Source organism: Coturnix japonica, chromosome 16 (assembly GCF_054131305.1).
Source record: "Coturnix japonica strain WE chromosome 16, WE-NBRP24, whole genome shotgun sequence".
NCBI lineage: Eukaryota > Metazoa > Chordata > Aves > Galliformes > Phasianidae > Coturnix > Coturnix japonica.
This window is the reverse complement of record NC_140678.1, coordinates 8,431,894-8,454,774: the sequence shown is the minus strand read 5'-3', so window position 1 is coordinate 8,454,774 and position 22,881 is coordinate 8,431,894. Positions and strand designations below refer to the sequence as shown.

General features: G+C 48.8%; 1 protein-coding gene and 1 long non-coding RNA gene across 5 annotated transcripts in view; one reads left to right on the top strand and one right to left on the bottom strand.

Moving 5' to 3' along the window:
- Positions 1 to 5,442: 5,442 nt before the first annotated feature.
- Positions 5,443 to 7,253, bottom strand: LOC146758238 (uncharacterized). The gene is made up of 2 exons (XR_014934905.1): positions 7,044 to 7,253; positions 5,443 to 6,157 (listed from the first exon to the last, which is right to left on the bottom strand). It is a non-coding gene; the product is annotated as an uncharacterized LOC146758238 (long non-coding RNA).
- A 3,610-nt stretch (positions 7,254 to 10,863) lies between these two features.
- The window catches only part of LOC146758237 (receptor-type tyrosine-protein phosphatase T-like), a 264,795-nt gene continuing 252,777 nt past the window's right edge, over positions 10,864 to 22,881 (top strand). For 2 of the 4 annotated variants that reach the window (XM_085517409.1, XM_085517410.1), the window contains exons 1-4: positions 11,275 to 12,648; positions 12,983 to 13,068; positions 13,675 to 13,784; positions 14,090 to 14,213. The gene's annotated coding sequence lies outside the window, so the exon portion shown is untranslated. Of the gene's footprint in view, positions 10,942 to 11,272; positions 12,649 to 12,982; positions 13,069 to 13,674; positions 13,785 to 14,089; positions 14,214 to 22,881 lie in introns of those variants that run through there. The other 2 variants (XM_085517407.1, XM_085517405.1) reach the window with 2 other exon arrangements.

Below are 22,881 nucleotides of genomic sequence, written 5' to 3'. Positions count from 1 at the left end.
AAAAGTTCATTTTTGAGTATCACTCTTTATCCTTGCAAAAATACATTTTTCTTACCAAATAAAATTATTTTCATCCCTAAAAATTGCATTTTCTAAACCAAATAATGGTTTTCATCCCCAAAGAAGATATTTTCTTTACTGAATGTTGTTTTGTTGGATAAGAGAATCCATTGTTTCAAGTTCCTGTTTTCCTCTACAAAATAAAGACATTTCTACCCCAGTTATCTGTCTCCAGATGAAGGTCAACCCAATGCTGCCATGACTTGAGCAGGTTGCCCTCCCTTTGCTGCTTAACCCAATGCTGCCATGCGATGTGCAGGGTGCCCTCCAGTTGCAGCTCAACCCAGTACTGCTATGCCATGTGCAGGTTGCCCTCCATCCAGCTGCAGCTCAACCCAATGCTGCTCGTCCATTCGTTGCTCACCTGCTTCTGCTCCTGCAGCAGCTTCAGACACTGCAGCGCTGTTAATGTTCCGCTGGCAAATTGGGCCCGCATTGCTGCACTGCTCACACAGCTCCTTGCAGGACCTGAGCCAATTGCAGAATGGGGCCGGTGGGTTCCGTGCTGCCCCACTGCCCCTGCCCCACCCTGGGTGGCTTCTATGAGGTCAGAGTGTCATTGTGACACACCAGCACTGGAGGGTCCTTGAAGGTCACAGACGCAAAGCATGGTTTGTGATGGAAGAGTCCTTGAAGGTCATTAAGAACCAGGGAATCACAGAATCACAGAATCACAGAATCACAGAATTACCCGGGTTGGAAGGGACCTCAAGGATCATGTAGTTCCAACCCCCCTGCCTAGCAGGGCCACCAAACATACACCTCTACTAGATCAGGTTGCCCAGGGCCCCGTCCAACCTGGCCTTGAACACCTCCAAGGACGGGGCATCCACAACCTCACTGGGCAGCCTGTTCCAGGACCTAACCACCCTTCTAGTAAAGAACTTTCCCCTAACATCCAACCTAAATCTTCCCTCCTTCAACTTAAAACCATTTCCCCTAGTCCTGCTATTATCAGCCCTTTCGAAGAGTTTACTCCCTTCCTGGGAGTAAGTTCCCTTCAGGTATTGAAAGGCTGCAATGAGGTCGCCCCGCAACCTTCTCTTCTCCAGGCTGAACAAACCCAACTCCCTCAGCCTGTCCTCATAGGGGAGGTGCTCCAGCCCCCTGATCATCTTTGTGGCCCTCCTCTGGACCCTTTCCAATATCTCCATATCTTTTTTGTACTGAGGGCTCCACACCTGGACACAGTACTCCAGATGGGGCCTCACAAGAGCAGAGTAGAGAGGGACGATCACCTCCCTATCCCTGCTGACCACCCCTCTCCTGATGGAGCCCAGGATCCCATTTGCTCTCCGGGCTGCCAGAGCGCACTGCTGGCTCATGTTAAGTTTCTCATCTATCAGGACCCCTAGGTCTTTTTCTGCCGAGCTGCTCCTTGATGGCCCTCCTCTGGACCCTTTCCAAAATCTCTATGTCTTTCTTGTACTGAGGGCTCCACACCTGGACACAGTACTCCAGATGGGGCCTCACAAGAGCTGAGTAGAGAGGGACAATCCCTATCCCTGCTGACCACCCGTCTCCTGATGGAGCCCAGGATCCCATTTGCTTTCCGAGCTGCCAGAGCGCACTGCTGGCTCATGTTAAGTCTCTTGTCCATCAGGACCCCCAGGTCCTTCTCAGCCGAGCTGCTCTCAAGGACAACTCCTCCCAGCCTGTACAGGTGCCTGGGGTTCTTCCGGCCCATGTGCAAAACCTTGCACTTTGCCATGTTGATCCTCATTAGATTCACACAAGCCCAGCTTTCTAGTCTGTTGAGGTCCCTCTGAATGGCACCCCTTCCTTCCAACGTATCGACCGCACCACTCAGCTTGGTGTCGTCAGCAAACTTGCTGAGGGTGCACTCAATTCCCTTATCAATGTCATTAATAAAGATGTTCAAGAGCACCGATCCCAAGACAGACCCTTGAGGGACACCGCTCGTTACTGGCCTCCACCTGGACATAGAGCCATTGACCACCACCCTCTGTCTGCGGCCTTTCAACCAATTGCTTATCCATCGAGTTGTCCACCCATCACATCCACTTCCCTCCAATTTGGAGATGAGGATGTGATGGGGGACCATGTCAAAGGCCTTGCTCAGGTCCAGGTAAATGACATCAGTCACCTTCCCTTCGTCCACCAACACCGTCACTCCATCATAGAAGGCCACAAGATTAGTTAAGCATGACCTTCCCATGGTGAAGCCGTGCTGGCTGTCTCGGATCACATGCTCATTCTTTATGTAATGGAGCATGTTGTCCAGGACGATCTGTTCCATGATATTCCCAGGCACGGAGGTGAGACTCACCGGCCTGTAGTTCCCCGGGTCCTCCCTGCTCCCCTTCTTGTATATATGAGTGACATGACACATCCAGCAGCAGCTCAACCCAATGCTGCCATGCTATGTGCAGGGTGCCCTCCAGTTGCAGCTCAACCCAGTGCTGCCATGCCTTGTGCAGGTTGCCCTCCATCCAGCTGCAGCTCAACCCAATGCTGCTCGTCCATTCATTGCTCACCTGCTTCTGCTCCTGCAGCAGCTTCAGACACTGCAGCGCTGTTAATGTTCCGCTGGCAAATTGGGCCCGCATTGCTGCACCGCTCACACAGCTCCTTGCAGGACCTGAACCAATTGCAGAATGGGGCCGGTGGGTTCCGTGCTGCCCCACTGCCCCTGCCCCACCCTGGGTTGCTTCTATGAGGTCAGAGTGTCATTGTGACACACCAGCACAGGAGGGTCCTTGAAGGTCACAGTGGGTTTGTGTCTATGTTGGGTTTGGGTTTGAGGATTGGGTTTGGGGTAGGGTTGGTTTTAGCTTTGGAGTTTGGTTTTGTGTCTATGTTGGGTTTAGGTTTGGGGTTTGGGTTTGGGGTAGCTGTGGTTTTAGCTTTGGGGTTTGGGTTTGGGGCAGGGTTGGTTTTAGGTTTGGGGTTTGGGTTTGGGATAGGATTGGTTTTAGGTTTGGGGTTTGGGTTCAGGGTAGGGTTGGTTTTAGGTTTGGGGTTTGGGTTTGGGGTAGGGTTGGTTTTGGTTTGGGTTTGGAGTAGGGTTGGTTTTAGGTTTGGGGTTTGGGTTTGGGGTAGGGTTGGTTTTAGCTTTGGGGTTTGGTTTTGTGTCTATATTGGGTTTAGGTTTGGGGTTTGGGTTTGAGGCAGGGTTGGTTTTAGGTTTGGGGTTTGCGTTTGGGATAGGGTTGGTTTTAAGTTTGGGGTTTGGGTTTGGGGTAGGGTTGGTTTTGGGTTGGGTTTGGGGTAGGGTTGGTTTTAGGTTTGGGGTTTGGGTTTGTGTCTGTGTTCAGTTTGGGGTAGCTGTGGTTTTAGCTTTGGGGTTTGCATTTGGGGCAGGGTTGGTTTTAGGTTTGGGGTTTGGGTTTGGGGTAGGGTTGGTTTTGGGTTGGGTTTGGGGTAGGGTTGGTTTTAGGTTTGGGGTTTGGGTTTGGGGTAGGGTTGGTTTTAGATTTGGATTAGGGTTTGTGTCTATGTTCAGTTTGGGATAGGATTGGTTTTAGGTTTGGGGTTTGGGTTTGTGTCTGTGTTCAGTTTGGGGTAGGGCTGCTTTTAGCTTTGGGGTTTGGGTTTGTGTCTATATTGGGTTTGGGGTAGGGTTGCTTTTAGGTTTGGGGTTTGGGCTTGGGGTAGGGTTGGTTTTAGATTTGGATTAGGGTTCAGGGTAAGGTTGGTTTTAGGTTTGGGGTTTGGGTTTGTGTCTATGTTGGGTTTGGGGTAGGGTTGGTTTTAGGTTTGGGGTTTGGGTTTGTGTCTGTGTTCAGTTTGGGGTAGCTGTGGTTTTAGCTTTGGGGTTTGCGTTTGGGGCAGGGTTGGTTTTAGGTTTGGGGTTTGGGTTTGGGATATGGTTGGTTTTACGTTTGGGGTTTGGGTTTGGGGTAGGGTTGATTTTGGGTTTGGGTTTTTGGTTTGGGGTAGGGTTGGTTTTAGATTTGGATTTGGGTTTGGGGCAGGGTTGGTTTTAGATTTGGATTAGGGTTCAGGGTAGGGTTGGTTTTAGGTTTGGGATTTGGGTTTGTGTCTATGTTGGGTTTGGGGTAGGCTTGCTTTTAGGTTTTAGGTTTGGGGTTTGGGGTAGGGTTGGTTTTCGATTTGGATTTGGCTTCAGGGTAGGGTTGGTTTTAGATTTGGATTAGGGTTCAGGGTAGGGTTGGGTTTAGCTTTGGGGTTTGGGTTTGTGTCTATGTTGGTTTTGGGGTTTCAGTTTGGGGTAGGGTTTGTTTTAGATTTGTGGTTTGCGTTTGTATCTATGCTGGGTTTGGGTTAGGGGTACAGTTGGTTTTAGGTTTGGGGTTTGGGTTTGTGTCTATGTTGAGTTTGGGTTTGTGTCTGTGTTGGTTTATGGTTAGGCTTTGGCACTGGATTAGGGTAGGGTTGGGTTTGGGTTAGGCTTCGGCCTTGGATTAGGGTTCGGTTTTGGTTTAGGGTTTGGGATGGCGTTTGGGTCAGAGTTAGGGTTGTGAATCATGCACAACTTAAGCAGATCCAACCTGAAGGACAAAGGCGCTGGAGTAAATGTCAGCTCAGGAACAGAACTGGGAGTGGGCCGCAGAGTTTGCTTTCAAGGGAAGATTGGACAGATGTGCTGCTGTTGAAAATAAGATTGCAGATGTGCTGGTGTTGAAGATAAGATGGCAGAACAGATGCCTCAGCTGGACGTAGCATCAACAGGAACCAGTTTGGGCACCCCCCCTTAGAGAGTTGGGCATTTATAGTGAGAATGGCTATTAGCCTTCATCCCACCACCACCAGAGATGTTCATTAATGCTTGGAATCTCTGCCCATGTCATTGGGATTAATGACCATGTATAGGCTATGCCTATCAATGGGTAGTCGCTGCAGTGATCCCCACGCACCCAGTGCTGCAATAAAGGGAACAGAACTCATTGGCGTGTCACATTCCTGTCTTGATTTCCTTGGCTTCACCATGGCCACAGCTTATAGGACTGGTCATAGATCAGCTTCCAAAGCCCCTTTTTTTAAAGGAGATGCCACAAAGCTGTACTGCCTGGTGGTGTTGTTGATCAGGTAGTAGAGAGCATTCAAAAGGCTCCAAATGATGCATTATAGAAAGCTGCAGCCACATCATGAATCCCTTCCCCTGCCCCCATCCCCAAATCCATCACCAATCAACCCCTCCATCCACGGCCCCAAATCCCCCCCTTCCATTTCTAGGAACCAATGAAGCTACATTGTGTACCTCCGGTGGCACAGTGGTTAAGGACGCCACTTTGCAACACCAGAGGCCCGGGTTCAAATCCCCCCTGTGTCGCAAGTGGTAGAAGTGCCGCTCTGCTACACAGGAGGCTCAAATCCTGGGGGTTGGACTCGATGATCTCTAAGGTCCCTTCCAACCCGCATGAGACTGTGATACTCTGATACATCCATGGCCCCAGATCCATCTCCAATGAACCTTTATTCACAGCCCCAAATTCATCCCTCCATTTAGAGGAACCAATGAACCCCTTTATCCACAGCCCCAAATCCATCTCCAATGTACCTCCACCCATGACCCCAAACCCATCACCAATGAACCTTCATCCACCACCCCAAATCCATCCCTTCCATTTATAGGAACCAACGAACCCCTTCATTGATGGCCCCAAATCCTTCCCTTCCATTTATAGGAACCAATTAACCCCTCCATCCCATCCCCAACCCCCCACTTCCCCCTTCAGCCTCAACGCACAGAACTGACACATTGTGGGCCTAAAAATGAACCCAAAATCCAAACCCTAAATAAACAGGCCCAAAATGATGCAAAATGAACCCAAAACCAGACCCCAAATTAAGCCGTGGGGCTTCCAAACTCCACCTCAGCACCTTCCCACTTTTGGCTGCTTGATGCCCCCCATGGCAGCAGCTCTCCTGCCCTGCTGCAGCCTGTAGAGCATCTCCCCCCGGTTCCTCCTCATCTTTTCCTCATAGCTTCGGCCCTTTAAGGTCACGACGTCGCCATATTCCTCCTTCAGCTTCTTCATCACAGCCTTCAGTTCCCCTTCGTACCTCGTGAGCTCTGCGTTCAGCTGTTGCCGTGTCTCAGCAGGCCATGATGGGAGCCCATGTTGGCCTTGGAAGCCATTGGGGTTGGAGTCTGGGATCCCACGTTGACCTATAAAGAAGCCATTGGGGTTGGAGTCACGGCCACCCAGGAGGGGGGTTGAAGGCAGAGCACAGATGAGGGTCCTGCATCCTGAAGGAGCATCTGGTACAGAGCAGACACATCTGAAGGATGAGCTCCAGCATGGCTGGCACCAACAAGGAGCAACCCAGGATGAGCAAGAACGGCCCCAGGGTGGGAACTGCCTCTGGACAGACATGCAGTGACACTGAAGGTACACGTGCCCACAGCCACCAAGGGAGCGGTGCTGCAGCCAGTCTTGGGATGGAAATGGCACTTTCCATCTGCCACCTCCATCCTGCCCAGCAGTGGGAGGGGTGCCAGGAAGCAGCAGATGCAGAGTGTGACCTGCTTTTATTTTAATCTCCAGAGCGAGTTGCCGTCTGGGATGCGGTGGCCGCCTTTGTATGAGAGAATCATGGAACAATTGGAGCAGGAAGGAACCCCAAAAGGGCACCCGGTCCCACCACCCTGCGGGGAACAGGGACACCTACCTCCAGATGAGGTTGCTCTGAGCCTGGTCCAGCCTGGCCTTGAAAGCCTGTCTGGGCACCCACCACCTCTCTGGGCAAGACATCCCAGTGCCTCACCACCCTCCAGCCAAATCCTTCTTCCTCCCATCCAAAGCCAATCTTCCCTCTTTCTGCCTGAAACTGTTTCCCCTCCTCCTATCCCAAGTGACCCTGCTAACAGCTTTAGAAAGCCTTCATGCAGCATGAAAACATGCCTGTGAGCAAACAAGCAGAGAGAGCAGCAAGGATTGCTGTTGCACTGCGTCACGCCGCTCACTGCCCTCTCCTCCCTTACCAACTCCCCAAAATAAAGCCCACCCCCCCCCCCTTCAATATATACTCATTAATAACACACACACACACACCCTTTATATAGAAACCCGGAACGCAGCGTTGGGTGCGGCGCAGCCCCGGGGCAGGAAGCGCTGATGATGGGAGGGGGCCGGGCCATATACACTCATATGGGCCCGCCCCTAAGCTCTGCCCCCCTGCACGGAAGGACACAAAGTTCCCCTGTCGTGGCTGTGGGTGACCACTAGGGGGCGCCGTAGGCATAAAGATTGCCCCCCACGCCCCTTCCCCTTCAACCCAATTTGGTTCCAAAGAGACCCCCCCGCCCCCCCCATTAAACTGGGGTCTTAGAGTGCCCCCACTGACTCCAAATACCTCCGCCAACCCACCCTATAGACCCCAAACCCACCCCACTGCACCCTAATCCCACCCCACAGCCCCCAAACACTCCCCCAAGCCCACCTTAAAACCCCCAAAGTCCACCCCATAACCCCCAGATACCCCCCAAACCCACCCTATGGCCCCAAAATCCACCCCTCAGCCCCCAAATACTCCCTTAAACCTACAATATAGACCCCAAACCCACCCCACTGCACCCTAATCCCACCCCACAGCCCCCAAACACCCCCCAAGCCCACCTTAAAACCCCCAAAGGCCACCCCATAACCCCCAGATACCCCCCAAACCCACCCTATGGACCCCAAATCCACTCCTCAGCCCCCAAATACCCTCTTAAACCCACCCTATGGATCTCAAATCCACCCCTTAGCTCCAAAATACCCCCTTAAACCATGCTGGAGCCTTGGGGGCGGCTGTTGGCGGCCCTCAGCCCACAAACCTCTTCCGCTCCCTCTGCTGTTCCCCCCCCTCCTCCCCACGCAACCAGGTCAGGCCTCTCCGGTCTCCACTCCCCCTTCCCCCCATTATCCCTAATGGGTCCGTGCCGTAACCCGCTCCCCCGGAGGGAACGCGTGCTCTGCGGAAATGAGTCCCCTGGGAAACGCGATCCGCTTCACTGGCATTCCGCCCTTGCTTTGGTTCCTACGGCCTACAGAGCCGGAGGAAGGCGATCCCGGGAAGGGGGGGGGGGGTGGTGTCCTCAGAGGAGTGGGGACGTGTCAGCTGTGTCTCCACGGAGGGCTGTGTGTCCCCCCCCTACAGGTGGAGCTGCTGCTGCTGCTGCTCGTGTACCCCCGTGGGCGCTCCCCCCCACCACCCAAAACGAAGGGGGGCTGCGGGGATACCTGAGAGTATTGGCTCGGGCGCCCGGCCCCCCCCGGCCCAAAGCGTGCAGCCGCTACCTGCGGCGTTTGGCTGCCCGGAGCCTGGGGGGGTTACGGGAGGGCTTTGGCACGATGGGGAGCCCCGGAGGGGAGTAACGGCTTTGCCTCCGTTTGGAGCCCGACAACGCGACCCCTCCTCATCGCCTCCACATCCTGCCGGTGCTGCTGCAGGTGGGGGGGGGGGCTCAGGGCTGATCGGTGCGGTTGGAGTCGGGGGGAGCAGAATTAAGGCTCACCCTGCGCCCCTCCCGGTTTCCCCCCCACCCCCCACTCCTCCCGGTCAATGCCCTATTCAGCTCCTAAGGCCCCTGGTGGTGGGGGGTGTCTCCAACTCCTCTTTGCCCCCCCTTACTTTACCCGTAGCGGCTCAATTGCGACCCTCCCCCCACCTTGGGATGCCTCCAGGCGACGCCGCATGTTCAACGCCATGTGGGAAACGCTGGGAGTGGGACCCGAAAGCCAGTTGGTGTGAGAAGGGGCTCGGCCCCCCGCCGTCATCACCCCCTTCATGTTGGATGAAGGGGACGGAGATGGGGGGTGGGTGGCGGCCGCCTCGTTGCCCCCCCGCAGTCTGGCCATAGGAAATAATTCATCTCGATGGTTTTCTTATGGATTCATTTGCTTCCTCGAGGTTGTCCTGACATCTGGCAATTTCCTTCAGTAGCGTTTTGAGCCTTTTCACTTCTGCATCCTTCTGCTGTAGAAATATCACATTCCAAACAGGACGAACCAGATCATTTTAGAAACAATTACAAGCCAAGTTGCATTTTGGTGTTAAAAACAGCCATAGACTCATAGAATAGCCTGGGTTGAAAAGGACCACAGTGTGCAGGGTCTCCAACCAGCAGACCAGGCTGCCCAGAGCCACATCCAGCCTGGCCTGGAATGCCTCCAGGGATGGAGCATCCACAACCTCCATGGGCAACCTGTTCCAGTGTGTCACCACCCTCTGTGTGAAAAACATCAACCTAATATCCAACCTAAACGTCCCCATATAACTTTAAAACCATTCCCCCTTGTCCTATCACTATCCACCCTTGTAAACAGCCATTCCCCTGCCTGTTTATATGCTCCTTTCAAATACTAGAAGGCCACAGCGAGGTTTCCCTGGAACCTTCTCTTCTCCAAGCACAACAAGCCCAGTTCCCTCAACCTGTCCTCACAGGAAAGGTACTCCAGCCCTCTGATCATCTTACTGGCCCCCCTTAGCGTTATTTGCAATTCTCTTTTGCCTTCCTGCAAGCACACCTGCTTCAGGGCACATTTCATCCCACTGTTAGGCCTTGTAAGAAGCACTATGGCAAGTCCATATGCAGAAAACACTGGCATTCCATTCACTAACAGAGAAACTATTCTGCCCTTGCTCCTGACTCTTGTCCCTGCCTCCTCCTGCACTGGGCAGTGTTTGTGGGCAATGAAAGAAATACCCACATTCTGGAAAATACAGACAAAAAAGAAACAGGCAGAAAAGCGGCACTAATACTTTGTCACTGGTGGGAATCTCCACAGAAAGTGCTGTGCTAAAGGTGTGAGGTTAAGGGATCATCACTGTCACGATAAAAGTCACAGCATGGAAGATTTAGCGATGGCGTGCTGACTAGAAGGAAAAAACAACACTTACCTTGGAGCTTGTTCATTTTCTCTCCTATCATCGGATATCTTCTCATCATCTACGTAGCTCTGAGGTTGGCCAAAGCCTGTTGCCATGAGCTTTGCTAAACGCAACAGTGCTGTGGCTCAGAGGTATTACACCGGCACATAGCATAGGAGAACTCCATAACCCAAGTGTCAAGGGAAGAAGGAAGGGGAACTGTTACAATTAATTATGTTCACTAAATTGATAATTGTAGGCTTCTTGTCACACACTACTGCCTACAGCAAAACAGCACAGATGTTGACAACTGTGATTTCTGCATACAAGCAACCACTCGAGGCTGAGCACACTCTCCTGTCCCTTTGCCATGTCTAGAAAGACCCAGAAGAGCTCAGTGTTCTCTTGCTGTTAGTTTACATCCTCCAAGCACTTCCAAAGGCACGCTGCTCTGTAGAAAAAGCTGAGCTGCCCAGAAAGTTTGTGCAGGAAGAAGGCAGCAGTGTCAGTGCACGTCATCCTGGGGGATCTGAAAGCATTTGTGAAGAGAACAGGGAAAGAAGAGGGAAGAGAGCAAAACCAACAGGCACTAGCACTGCTGCCCACAGGGGGCGGGGCTTGAGGCAGGGCCTGTGCCAGAGGGGGGCCTGGCACAGTTAGGGCCAGCTCAGGGCCCAGAGCAGAGGGGGAGCAGGCAGAGGCAGGGCCTTGGGGCCCAGGATGGAGGAGGACCAGGCACAGCTGGGGCCAGCTCAGGGCCCAGAGCAGAGGGGGACCAGGCACAGCTGAGGCCACTGCAGGGCCCAGGTGAGAGGGGAACCCAGCACAGTCGGGGCTGCTTTGGGGCCTGGGCCGGAAGGGGGCCCGGCACAGCCAGGGCCCATCCCCCTTTTTTGCACATATGAAATGCTCCCAGCTGTGCTGCACAGCAGAACATCTTTCAATGGAGATGAAAGCCTGTGAAATGAAAGAATCCTTTCTTATTTCTTTCACATTTGTGTTTGTTGACTGCAGTTCCAACCAGGTGGACTCGCAGTGTCTTGCAAGTGCCACCTGGAAGCAGGTACAGACTGGAGACACAGCACCCTCAATGTCCAGGTGAGTAACAGCAACCAAGGAGGCCTTTGGGCTCTGCAGGGTCCAAGTGTGGAGCATTACACACAGGAACAGGTGAGTATAAAGACAGTGGCAGAGCTGCAGAGCTTGCCATAGTAGGGAGGCACAGTGGCTCAGCTCATTTCCCACAGTAACACAGGAAATAAGAGCCATGAGGGAAATGCAGATGCCTTCTGCCCCCATCAGAGGGGAGGAATGAGCTGCACTTCCACAGAGACATTCATTCCTCTCACAGCCACTCACACCTCAGGTGTGGAGGGACGAGCTGGGGATGCTGGTGGCAGCTGTGGAACACTGCCATCTGTGGTGCTCCATCCTACCTTGGAGGTGGGCATGTAGAGCTGAGGACCTTTGTCACTGCACAAATGACTGCAAGCAGAGATGTAGCAGAGGGAACATAAAGCATTTAATAACTTATCACACAAAGCAATGAGTAATAGAAATGACAGTATTTCCAACCAAATATTCCCCATCCTAGCAGTCATATCTGATCTCTACAATCCCACCCAAACAATTTCCCAGCCCCCTCCAATTCCTCCTCACTATCCCACCCCTGAATTTCCCTCCCCCAATTCCCACACAGTAATTGCCCACACTAATTACCAGTATGCAGGGCATGGGGAACACCTGTTCCTTGTGTGCAGACACCTGGAAAAAAAAGAAGTGTCAGGGAACTGGAGGTCTGTAGCAGGTTGTGGAGGCTCTGCATAGAACGTAACCCCAGACCACAACCCCATCAGCTGCTGGGGCAGCATCATCCCTGTCATTGGGGGATGTTGCCAGTGGTGGACAGGGACACAGGGAGAAGCCACACCTTGGTGTAGCTCTGATCTGCTCATGTCCAGTCCAATCCTCTATAGCACTTTCCATCTTCTGTCCTTTGTTCTTAACCGTATCCTTCCTTCTCTTCTGCTCTTTTCCTTTCCTTTAGGTGTCTTACCTGTATCTGCTTTTCCCCTCTTCTGTTCTTTTACTGCTCTGGTCAGCATCCAGTGTCTGCACCGCAACTCTAGGTTTTGGGATGGAGAAAGGTACACAGGGCATAGATTTGTACAAGAAAAGCTCTCTTGCTGTGCTCAACAGATGACAAAAAGGAACCCTCAGGACCACAAAGGCAGCTTGTTTCTCCAAAGGCCACAGCGTAAGCTCGTGTAACTGGGAAGGACTCTGTTATACATCTCCTAGAAGTGCCTTTGAATGAATAATTTTCTGGTCTTGTTTCCAATTGTTGCTCAGAGGAAATGAGGTTTTTATCCTTGTATCTTTGCAGGAAGACAGAGAGGAGGGAACCTGTTTGGTGAAATGCTCAGGTGCCGTTTCCTTCCTTGCACCAACAGCCTGTTTGTGTCCACACGATGCCAGTTGTCCTCCTGACAGTTTCTACCGGTCCTTCTCCGAGTCCTTCTGCTAAGCACTGCTATTTCTGTATCCTCGGGGCCCTATTAGGACTAAAAAGAGGAGCGGATAACAGACGGAAGGATCTGGCCTTCTGCTGGGTGATAGCCGCCTGCATGTCCTGTTCCTGCTTTCTCTTTTCCCCAGGTGGCATTGTGCTTCCCAAGGAGCATATGGACCTTTTAGATGGGAGTGTGCAGCAAGGAACACATGGGGTCTCAGCTTCCTCCCTGCTCTACATCTGAGTGAGGGACACTGTGACCTGCTCAGGAGGCAAGATGTCATGTCAGGGAGGTGTGTTTTCCTTGTTGTTTTTTATCATCTGTGCTTTGCTTTGCTGTGTTATTTTTTTTCCTTTGCAGCTCTATGGTTTTCTTTCCTATTTGGTGTTTTCTATGTCGTGTTTTTTTTTTTTTTGTTTTTTGTTTTTTGTATTTTGTTTTTTGTTTTTTTTATAAGTTTTTTTCTGTTTTTCCTTGTCTTAGTTTTTTTCTTTTGTTTGGTTTATTATTTTTTCTTTGCTTTTATTATTATTATTATTTTTTTTTAATTCTGTGTTATTTCCTAAAATCCTTCATGGTTTATTTGTTGTTGTGTTTTTCATCTATGCTTTGTTATTTTTCTTTAGATACGCTGTATGAGAACTGTTGAATCACAGTCTGAGCCACTGATTATCACCTAGGGAAGGGACCTGGTCAGCCCTGGTTAGTGCAGGTGAGGGCAATGCAGCTGAGTGACTGGAAGGGATGGAGCCTGGCTGCACCTCTCTTACAGCTCATTTTTGAAGGCTGACTGCCCCTGGGTGGAATTGTTTTTGATGGTTTCTCCTCTGTGGAGTTTGTTCTGTGCACTTCCATCCTCAGTGGTGGGTGAGCCATTCTTTCCTTACCTTTGTAGTATATTCACACTGTGCTAGTCTTTCTGCTGTTACAGATAGTATGTGTTTTTTTTCTATTTGTTTTCTGTGGTTTTTTAAACTTTGATTCCCTGGTTTTTGGCTTGCTTTTTTCTTTATATTTCTTTTTTTTTTTTTTTTCTTTTTTTTTTTTTTTTTCTTTTGCTGTGTCCTATTCTGCTTTACGGTGACATTTGCAAGAGACTGTGAATTCTTCTGGTTCAAATTGCAGTTGGCTTAATCAAATGTGTAAGAAATATATAAGGGCTGCTGAGGCCAGGCTGGAGTTGCATTTCTTTATGAACTGGGGTGTTGCTGCAGATGCACTTATCTCCTGTTTTGTCTCATTTGCGGCTGTTCAAGAATATTAGATTGTGCTATGTCAGTGTTTGTTGCCATCCTGCTTTCTCTTCTCTGTCTTGCAGGTCAGCTCGTGCTAGAAGTCAGTGGTATCACTGTATGAATGGAGGTCAGTTTAGGAGCAGCTGCTGATGGAAGGAATCAAGACCAGGCTAATAAATGGAAGCATCTCCTGGTAAGGTGTCAGAGGTGGCAGTAATGATGTCTGTCATCATAAAAACCAGAGGGCAGGATCATCCGAGTGCTTGCTGACTGATACTTCGGAGTATCTCGTTCTCCAGCTGAACGATAAGAAAGCTAAATATGCTGAGCCATTACAGCTTGTGCTGAAGTTGTGAAGTGCCCCCAGATGTTTCCTTTAGTGGTAAATCATGTTCGGGCACTGTGGTAGTCCTATCTCTGTCATGATCTGGAGCACCGTGTCTTGTTGCGAGCCTTGTGTGCCTGTTTCCATGAACCTTGCTTTCTTTCTCTCTTCAGAGTAAGGGCAGGGTGCTTCCTTGCTCTTGGTGGATTCATCCAGGAGGCTGTTAGAAGGCCAAATGCAATGTTCATTACATGGAGGGACAGGATGGGAATGGACTGTCGTTGCCACCAGGCAAAAGTGAGTTTCTTATGTCATGAATGATATAATTTTGATTATTCAGAGCAGTTGCAGTGTGGTAGAGGATGTCACGAAACCATTTATTTGGGAGCGCAGGGAAGAGTCATGAGAACCGAAACCGTAGTTTCTGTTTTGGCTGTCAAAATGGTGGAGTTTCTTTGGGAGGGCAATAGCTGGGCTTCCTGTTAGCAGGCCCCCTCTGAGAGATTGGTCTTTGCTTGCTGCTTTGCTATGCCTACCTGCCTGCTCCCTGTGCTTGTTCCTTTTACCTTTCCGCGCTTCTTTTCCCTTGCTTTGATGCTTTCCCTTTCAGGGCTCCTTTTCTCTTTCAGTGCTTTGCCCTTTTTGTACTTCTTTTCCCTATCAGTGTTGCTTTATGCTGTTCCTTTCCCTTTCAGGTCTCCTTTTCCCTTTCGCGGCTGCTTTTCCCTTTCAGGGCTGCTTTTCTTTATCAGTTCTGCTTCTCCCATTCAGGGCTCCTTCTCCCTTTCAGGGCTGCATTTTCTTGTTCCTTTTCCCTTTCACTGCTGCTTTTCTGTGCTACTTTTCCCTTTCACTGCCGCTTTTCCCTTTTAGTCTTGCTTTTCCCTTTCGCTGCTGCTTTTCCCTTTCGCTGCTGCTTTTCCCTTTCGCTGCTGCTTTTCCCTTTCACTGCTGCTTTTCCATTTTAGTCTTGCTTTTCCCTTTCGCTGCTGCTTTTCCCTTTCACTGCTAATTTTCCCTTTCACTGCTGCTTTTCCCTTTCACTGCTGCTTTTTCCTTTTAGACTTGCTTTTCCCTTTCACTCTTGTTCTTCCCATTCAGTCTTGCTTTTCCCATTCACTGCTGCTTTTCCCTTTCACTGCTGCTTTTCCATTTTAGTCTTGCTTTTCCCTTTCACTGCTGCTTTTCCCTTTTAGTCTTGCTTTTCCCTTTTAGTGCTGCTTTTCCCTCTCACTGCTGGTTTTCCCTTTTGGTCTTCCTTTTCCCATTTGGTCTTCCTTTTCCCATTTGGTCTTGCTTTTCCCTTTTAGTCTTACTTTTCCCTTTTAATCTGCTTTTCCCTTTTAATCTGCTTTTCCCTTTTAGTCTTGCTTTTCCCTTTTAATCTTGCTTTTCCCTTTTAGTCTTGCTTTTCCCTTTCCCTGCTGCTTTTCCCTTTCCCTGCTGCTTTTCCCTTTGACTGCTGCTTTTACATTTTAATCTTGCTTTTCCCTTTAAGTCTTGCTTTTCCCTTTTAATCTTGCTTTTCCCTTTTAATCTTGCTTTTCCCTTTTAGTCTTGCTTTTCCCTTTTAGTTTTGCTTTTCCCTTTCACTGCTGCTTTTCCCTTTCACTGCTGCTCTTCCCTTTTAGTCTTGCTTTTCCCTTTCCCTGCTGCTATTCCCTTTCCCTGCTGCTATTCCCTTTCCCTGCTGCTTTTCCCTTTCCCTGCTGCTTTTCCCTTTCCCTGCTGCTTTTCCCTTTCCCTGCTGCTTTTCCCTTTCCCTGCTGCTTTTCCCTTTCCCTGCTGCTTTTCCCTTTCCCTGCTGCTTTTCCCTTTCCCTGCTGCTTTTCCCTTTCCCTGCTGCTTTTCCCTTTCCCTGCTGCTTTTCCCTTTCCCTGCTGCTTTTCCCTTTCCCTGCTGCTTTTCCCTTTTAGTCTTGCTTTTCCTTTTTAGTCTTGCTTTTCCCATTTAGTCTTGCTTTTCCATTTTAGTCTTGCTTTTCCCTCTCAGTCCTGATTTTCCATTTTAGTCTTGCTTTTCCCTTTCATTGTGGATTTTCCCTTTCACAACTGCTTTTCCCTTCTGGTCTTGCTTTTCCCTTCTGGTCTTGCTTTTCCCTTCTGGTCTTGCTTTTCCCTTTCAGTCTTGCTTTTCCCTTTCAGTCTTGCTTTTCCCTTTTAGTCTTGCTTTTCCCTTTCAGTCTTGCTTTTCCCTTTCAGTCTTGCTTTTCCCTTTCAGTCTTGCTTTTCCCTTTCAGTCTTGCTTTTCCCTTTCAGTCTTGCTTTTCCCTTTCAGTCTTGCTTTTCCCTTTCAGTCTTGCTTTTCCCTTTCAGTCTTGCTTTTCCCTTTCAGTCTTGCTTTTCCCTTTCAGTCTTGCTTTTCCCTTTTAGTCTTGCTTTTTCCTTTTAGTCTTGCTTCACCCTTTCACTGCTGCTTTTCCCTTTTAGTCTTGGTTTTCCCTTTTAGTCTGTCTTTTCCCTTTCCCTGGTGCTTTTCCCTTTCCCTGGTGCTTTTCCCTTTCCCTGGTGCTTTTCCCTTTCCCTGGTGCTTTTCCCTTTCCCTGGTGCTTTTCCCTTTCCCTGGTGCTTTTCCCTTTCCCTGGTGCTTTTCCCTTTCCCTGGTGCTTTTCCCTTTCCCTGGTGCTTTTCCCTTTCCCTGGTGCTTTTCCCTTTCCCTGGTGCTTTTCCCTTTCCCTGGTGCTTTTCCCTTTCCCTGGTGCTTTTCCCTTTCCCTGGTGCTTTTCCCTTTCCCTGGTGCTTTTCCCTTTCCCTGGTGCTTTTCCCTTTCCCTGGTGCTTTTCCCTTTCCCTGGTGCTTTTCCCTTTCCCTGGTGCTTTTCCCTTTCCCTGGTGCTTTTCCCTTTCCCTGGTGCTTTTCCCTTTCCCTGGTGCTTTTCCCTTTCCCTGGTGCTTTTCCCTTTCCCTGGTGCTTTTCCCTTTCACTGCTGCTTTTCCCTTTCACTGCTGCTTTTCCCTTTCACTGCTGCTTTTCCCTTTTAGTCTTGCTTTTTTCTTTCAGTCTTGCTTTTTTCTTTCAGTCTTGCTTTTCCCTTTCTCTGCTTCTTTTCCCTTTCACTGCTGCTTTTCCCTTTCACTGACACTTTTCCCTTTTAGTCTTGCTTTTCCCTTTCACTGCCACTTTTCCCTTTTAGTCTTGCTTTTTCCTTTCCCGGGTGCTTTTCCCTTTCACTGCCACTTTTCCCTTTTAGTCTTGCTTTTCCCTTTCACTGCTGCTTTTCCCTTTTAGTCTTGCTTTTTTCTTTCAGTCTTGCTTTTCCCTTTCTCTGCTTCTTTTCCCTTTCACTGCTGCTTTTCCCTTTCACTGACACTTTTCCCTTTTAGTCTTGCTTTTCCCTTTCACTGCCACTTTTCCCTTTTAGTCTTGCTTTTTCCTTTCCCGGGTGCTTTTCCCTTTCACTGCCACTTTTCCCTTTTAGTCTTGCTTTTCCCTTTCACTGCCACTTTTCCCTTTTAGTCTTGCTTTTTCCTTTCCCGGGTGCTTTTCCCTTTCACTGCCACTTTTCCCTTTTAGTCTTGCTTTTCCCTTTCACTGCCACTTTTCCCTTTTAGTCTTGCTTTTCCCTTTGACTGCTGCTTTTCCCTTTGACTGCTGCTTTTCCCTTTGACTGCTGCTTTTCCCTTTGACTGCTGCTTTTCCCTTTGACTGCTGCTTTTCCCTTTGACTGCTGCTTTTCCCTTTGACTGCTGCTTTTCCCTTTGACTGCTGCTTTTCCCTTTCACTGCCGCTTTTCTCTTTTGATTTTGCTTTTCCCTTTTAGTCTTGCTTTTCCCTTTCACTGCTGCTTTTCCCTTTCACTGCTGCTTTTCCCTTTCACTGCTGCTTTTCCCTTTCACTGCTGCTTTTCCCTTTCACTGCTGCTTTTCCCTTTCACTGCTGCTTTTCCCTTTCACTGCTGCTTTTCCCTTTCACTGCTGCTTTTCCCTTTCACTGCTGCTTTTCCCTTTCACTGCTGCTTTTCCCTTTCACTGCTGCTTTTCCCTTTCACTGCTGCTTTTCCCTTTCACTGCTGCTTTTCCCTTTCACTGCTGCTTTTCCCTTTCACTGCTGCTTTTCCCTTTCACTGCTGCTTTTCCCTTTCTCTGCTGCTTTTCCCTTTCACTGCTGCTTTTCCCTTTCTCTGCTGCTTTTCCCTTTCTCTGCTGCTTTTCCCTTTCTCTGCTGCTTTTCCCTTTCTCTGCTGCTTTTCCCTTTCTCTGCTGCTTTTCCCTTTCTCTGCTGCTTTTCCCTTTCTCTGCTGCTTTTCCCTTTCTCTGCTGCTTTTCCCTTTCACTGCTGCTTTTCCCTTTCACTGCTGCTTTTCCCTTTCACTGCTGCTTTTCCCTTTCACTGCTGCTTTTCCCTTTTAGTCTTGCTTTTCCCTTTTAGTCTTGCTTTTCCCTTTTAGTCTTGCTTTTCCCTTTTAGTCTTGCTTTTCCCTTTTAGTCTTGCTTTTCCCTTTTAGTCTTGCTTTTCCCTTTTAGTCTTGCTTTTCCCTTTTAGTCTTGCTTTTCCCTTTTAGTCTTGCTTTTCCCTTTTAGTCTTGCTTTTCCCTTTTAGTCTTGCTTTTCCCTTTTAGTCTTGCTTTTCCCTTTTTGTCTTGCTTTTCCCTTTTTGTCTTGCTTTTCCCTTTTTGTCTTGCTTTTCCCTTTTAGTCTTGCTTTTCCTATTCACTGCTGCTTTTCTCTTTAATCTTTCTTTTCGCTTTCACTGCTGCTTTTCTCTTTTAGTCTTGTTTTTCCCTTTCTGTAGAGAGTGTTTTTTACAGCTAGTTAGCTGAGAAGGGTTGTAATCACGGTGCAGCTAGGCAAGCAGCTATAACACCTGCAAGGACAGCAAGAATAACAAGATGCCTTGGGATGGTGAGAAACTAGCCATGGTTCTGGGAACTCAGCAAGGGAGTAGCTTTCAGTTGATAACAACAAGCTGTTAAGATACTCGGGGATAGTATGTAATTGGGAACCAATGATGAGCTGCACTTTTGCAATATGTATGAGCTAATTATCCATATTATAAAGGTACACGCAGCCAAGGGTTAAATGAGATTCGCTGATCATATGTCAATGACAGGTGTGGTCGTCTGCTTTTCTCCCGCCGTTCTGCAACAAACACCTATATACAAATTTAAGAACACAACGGAGTAACTGTTACTGTTTATTAACAACCAGTTTTAATAATACGATAAAAGTATGTCCTGAGAAAGGGGAACAAACATGCTTCTTCAAGGTTTTTTAGCTGTTCTGGATCTCAGCCGTCGCTTGATGATCAGATGATCACTTTCCTTCTTTTGTTCCTCAGATTCCTGAAGAAAACATTTCAAAAGTTACTCATCTTTTCGCACAAGACTGACAAGCTCTTCTTGACCCACGCAAACATATTTCTTCCCCTAAATGGATTTCAGAATGGAATTTGCTTATTATATTTTATTCAGAAAACTATTGGATACCGAGATCATTTTAATGCAGCTTAATCACTCCGCCAGCTTCCTCTGCTCCATATGTGCGCGTAGCAGTACCTGCTAAAGGAGCGCTGCCTCAACACCACATGCGTGAAGGCCAAGCACAAACAGACATTTTCTGTTGGGGTGACCTTCAGTGAGAACTGACAACTGAGGAGTGAGAGCGAGAGCAAACCCAGGCTCTGTGGGAAAGCATCTGGCGTGAGTCTCTGCTGCCAGCCTGCACTGCAGCAAGCACAGCCGTGGCTGCCAACTCTCACAGAGGGTGGATTAGGGATTAGAAAGTGCAGGAAGAGAAGACAAAGGCAAGGGCTGTGTGCTTGCAAGCCCTTGCTGCCTGCTAGGGTGCAGTCTTGTGTAACTTAAGTCTTGTGATTGGAATAACACCCACTACAGAGGGGTGTAAGATCTAGGAATATAAAGGTATGCTAAAGGATTCAGTAACTTTCTAGAATGAGAAATATGAGTGCAGACAATCAGCATTTCTCTCTAATTTAGATAGGTGATCTGACCTGTCCTTTATCTGGCATGTAAGGCCATGAGAGGTAGCACAGTGGATTTTGCTGAAGAAATGGGCCAAATTTGGTTGGCTGCTCCACCTTTTATCTGTGAATTGCACGCATAGCAAGGCAAGAGACCCCAAAAGATGGGCAAAGAAGGAAGACGGACATCAGTTTTTATGTTGGTGCGCCGAGCCTTCACATGGGATTCTTGCACTTTCCCAGCGTCTGAACGGGAGTCTTGATTTCCAGACATGGGAGCAGATTTCCCATGGACATGTGGCTCACGGCTGACAGTAAGGCTGGTGTCCATGCGAGGATGAGCTTTGCTACAGAGGCTCAAGGAGATGCGGCAGTAATGGCATGGCCCACCTCTTGTTCCCCTCTTGGCAGGCTCTCTGCCCTCTGATGAGATTTCTTTGGCTGGGGAACTGCACAATCACTTCTTCCTTACCCAGATGCTCTCCCAGAACTGGTTGCATCTGGCTATCCGTGGAACTTCCAACTTTGCTGGCAAATACATTCAAAGCTTCAGGAGGTAGGAGGGAATGCATATACGAACATACACTTATGTATATCCATTTGCTACCTTGCAGGACAGTATCATCACAAGTGCTGTTTCTATGGAAACAAGACTAAAAATACAGAATAACAGAAATTAGAGTCTCATCTAACAAGTATTTTCTATCCTGGACAAGGTTATTCTCATTTATATACTGTGCCTGCACATGTTTGCATGGAGACGGGGTTTCATTTTGTTTTGTTGGTGCTCTCGACTGCTCTTACATGCAGAGCCCCTCAGCAATAGTCCTGCTGTTATTTCTTCTGAAAAGAAATGCTGCATTGCATCAATATGTGCTGCTGAAGCACCTCAATGAGATCAAGAATTGACGTTAAGGATTCTTCCCCATCTCAGCTGCTTTGCAGCTGCGTCTCCAGGGCACTATAGCAGGTGCCCAAAGCAGGCAGCTTTTGCCCTTTGGCTCAGGGCAGCCACCTGCTTTGCTCCAGTGCTGGTGGTGTCGGAAGGGCACTGCAGGCACTGATCTGCCCTCACCTCACAGCTTTCCCAAACAGGCCTTTGGGGCAGCAAAGCACTGAAGCACCAACAGTGTGTTGTGTGAACCCCGTGCCCTTCCCCACTTGAGCTGCCCGGGCCCACTAAAAGCTTTAAAAACCCATGAAAGTGCTCTTGCAATTTGCATATAAGAAAGACTGCACTTCAGAAAATCTTACATTTTACTTCATAAACATAGGCATCTGCTGCTAATTAAAGTAGCAGCATATAATTATACCCTTTCTTATTAGTAGATATAGAGTCTGACAGTTGCTTAGATACAAAATAAGCGACCACGGATTGTCTTCTGCACTTTAACAAGCAGAGAGAGCAGGAACAATAGAAATGTAAACTTATTCTATATTATCTCTGGTAAGTGCGCCTGGGAAAAATGTTTAATCTCATTGGTAGCTTGTAATTTTAGCTCTAAGGTTCTTCAGCAACCCCTCTGTTTTCCACAGTAAAATACCAACCAGTTGGTTCCTTGCCCCATCCTTGGAGGTGTTCAAGACCAGGTTGGACGGGGCCCTGGGCAACCTGATCTAGTAAATGTGTATGTTTGGTGGCCCTGTTAGGCAGGGGGGTTGGAACTACATGATCCTCGAGGTCCCTTCCAACCCGGGTCATTCTGTGATTCTGTGGTTCCTCTGGGGAGAGCAGTGAAGCTCCTTGGGGAAGGTGTCGGGCAGGAGGAGTGATAGTGGAGCTAGTAGACACCATTTTTCAGAGACCCCATCTTCTGGCTTTTTATTCCCAGGGAAGTAATGTCTGCTTCCTGATTAAAATAAAACCAGTGCAATCCAGGATTGTCACTGTAGACAGAGGCAGATAAACAGGAGCAAAGTGAACTGTGTGCAGAGCGTAGGTAAGGTTTTTAAAAGGCGGTGATGTTGCCAAATGTGGTTGCCTTATTTTCTAATGGGTTAAGTTTGCAGCCAAAGCAGCCCGGATGTGACAAGATGGATCTTCAAAGTCCTTACTGCTTCTCGTCAAAATACTCATGACGCTGTAGTGAAAAATCACTTCCCTGCCCCACTGAATATGTCAGCTGCATCCTGAGAGGCACATTGCAGTGCGTGACCTTTTCTTTCCTCTTGTTCTGCTAATAACCCCCAACTTTCCTTGCTCGCAAATCTAAAACTCTGTTGATACACCTACAGTCTAAGTGCTCTTGTTATTAAACTGTAGGGAAGGTAATCAGAGCAGCTAATGCCACGATAATCCCCCTGATCCATACTGTTATCTTTGGAGATATCAGAAATGATGCTGCCTGTAAAAGCGATGATGTATGTTCTGGTTAATTCTGCACTGGGAAACATTTGAAGCTAACCTTCAGAGTGTTACATGCTGGAGGCTGCAATGGGATTTCAATTGCCTTTCTTATTGACTAACAAAAAGTGCAATATTTCTCAGCAGAAACCACTGGCTTATTTCTAAAAAGTCATAGTGATAATAAGAAAGTTCATTTTGGGAAAGGTCCTTCTTCCCTCTGCAGCACTGTGACACCTAGGCAAAAGGCCAAGGCTCATAGGGATGGGCAGCAGCCTCCCTTCCTTCTCCCTGTGTGGGGCGTTAGGAGTTGAAGAGAGACATGAAGCTTCCCTTTGCGATGTCAGCTGGAGCAGAATTTTGGGTATGGCTTCCCGTGCTCTGAAGACAGATTTGGTGGGCTGTTGCTGTTCTCTCTTTTCTGAAGCATCACCAGTTTTAGGTTCTGCGTTACTGTTTTGGCAATGATGCCAAGGAGATGGCACAAACACTTTGCCAGCCTACTTGGTGCTTTCCAAGCTGGCCAGATCTACAGCATGGGCATTGCTGGCACACCTTCTGGTTCAAAGTTTTTCTGCTATGGCAGCACTGGGATGCCAGTGGAGAAAGGCCAAGGCAACTCTTTCTCTCGCTGTGCCAGTCCCTGGAAACCACCTTGCCACCTCCTCCCAGCCTGCACACAAACCAATTGATTTGCTCCACT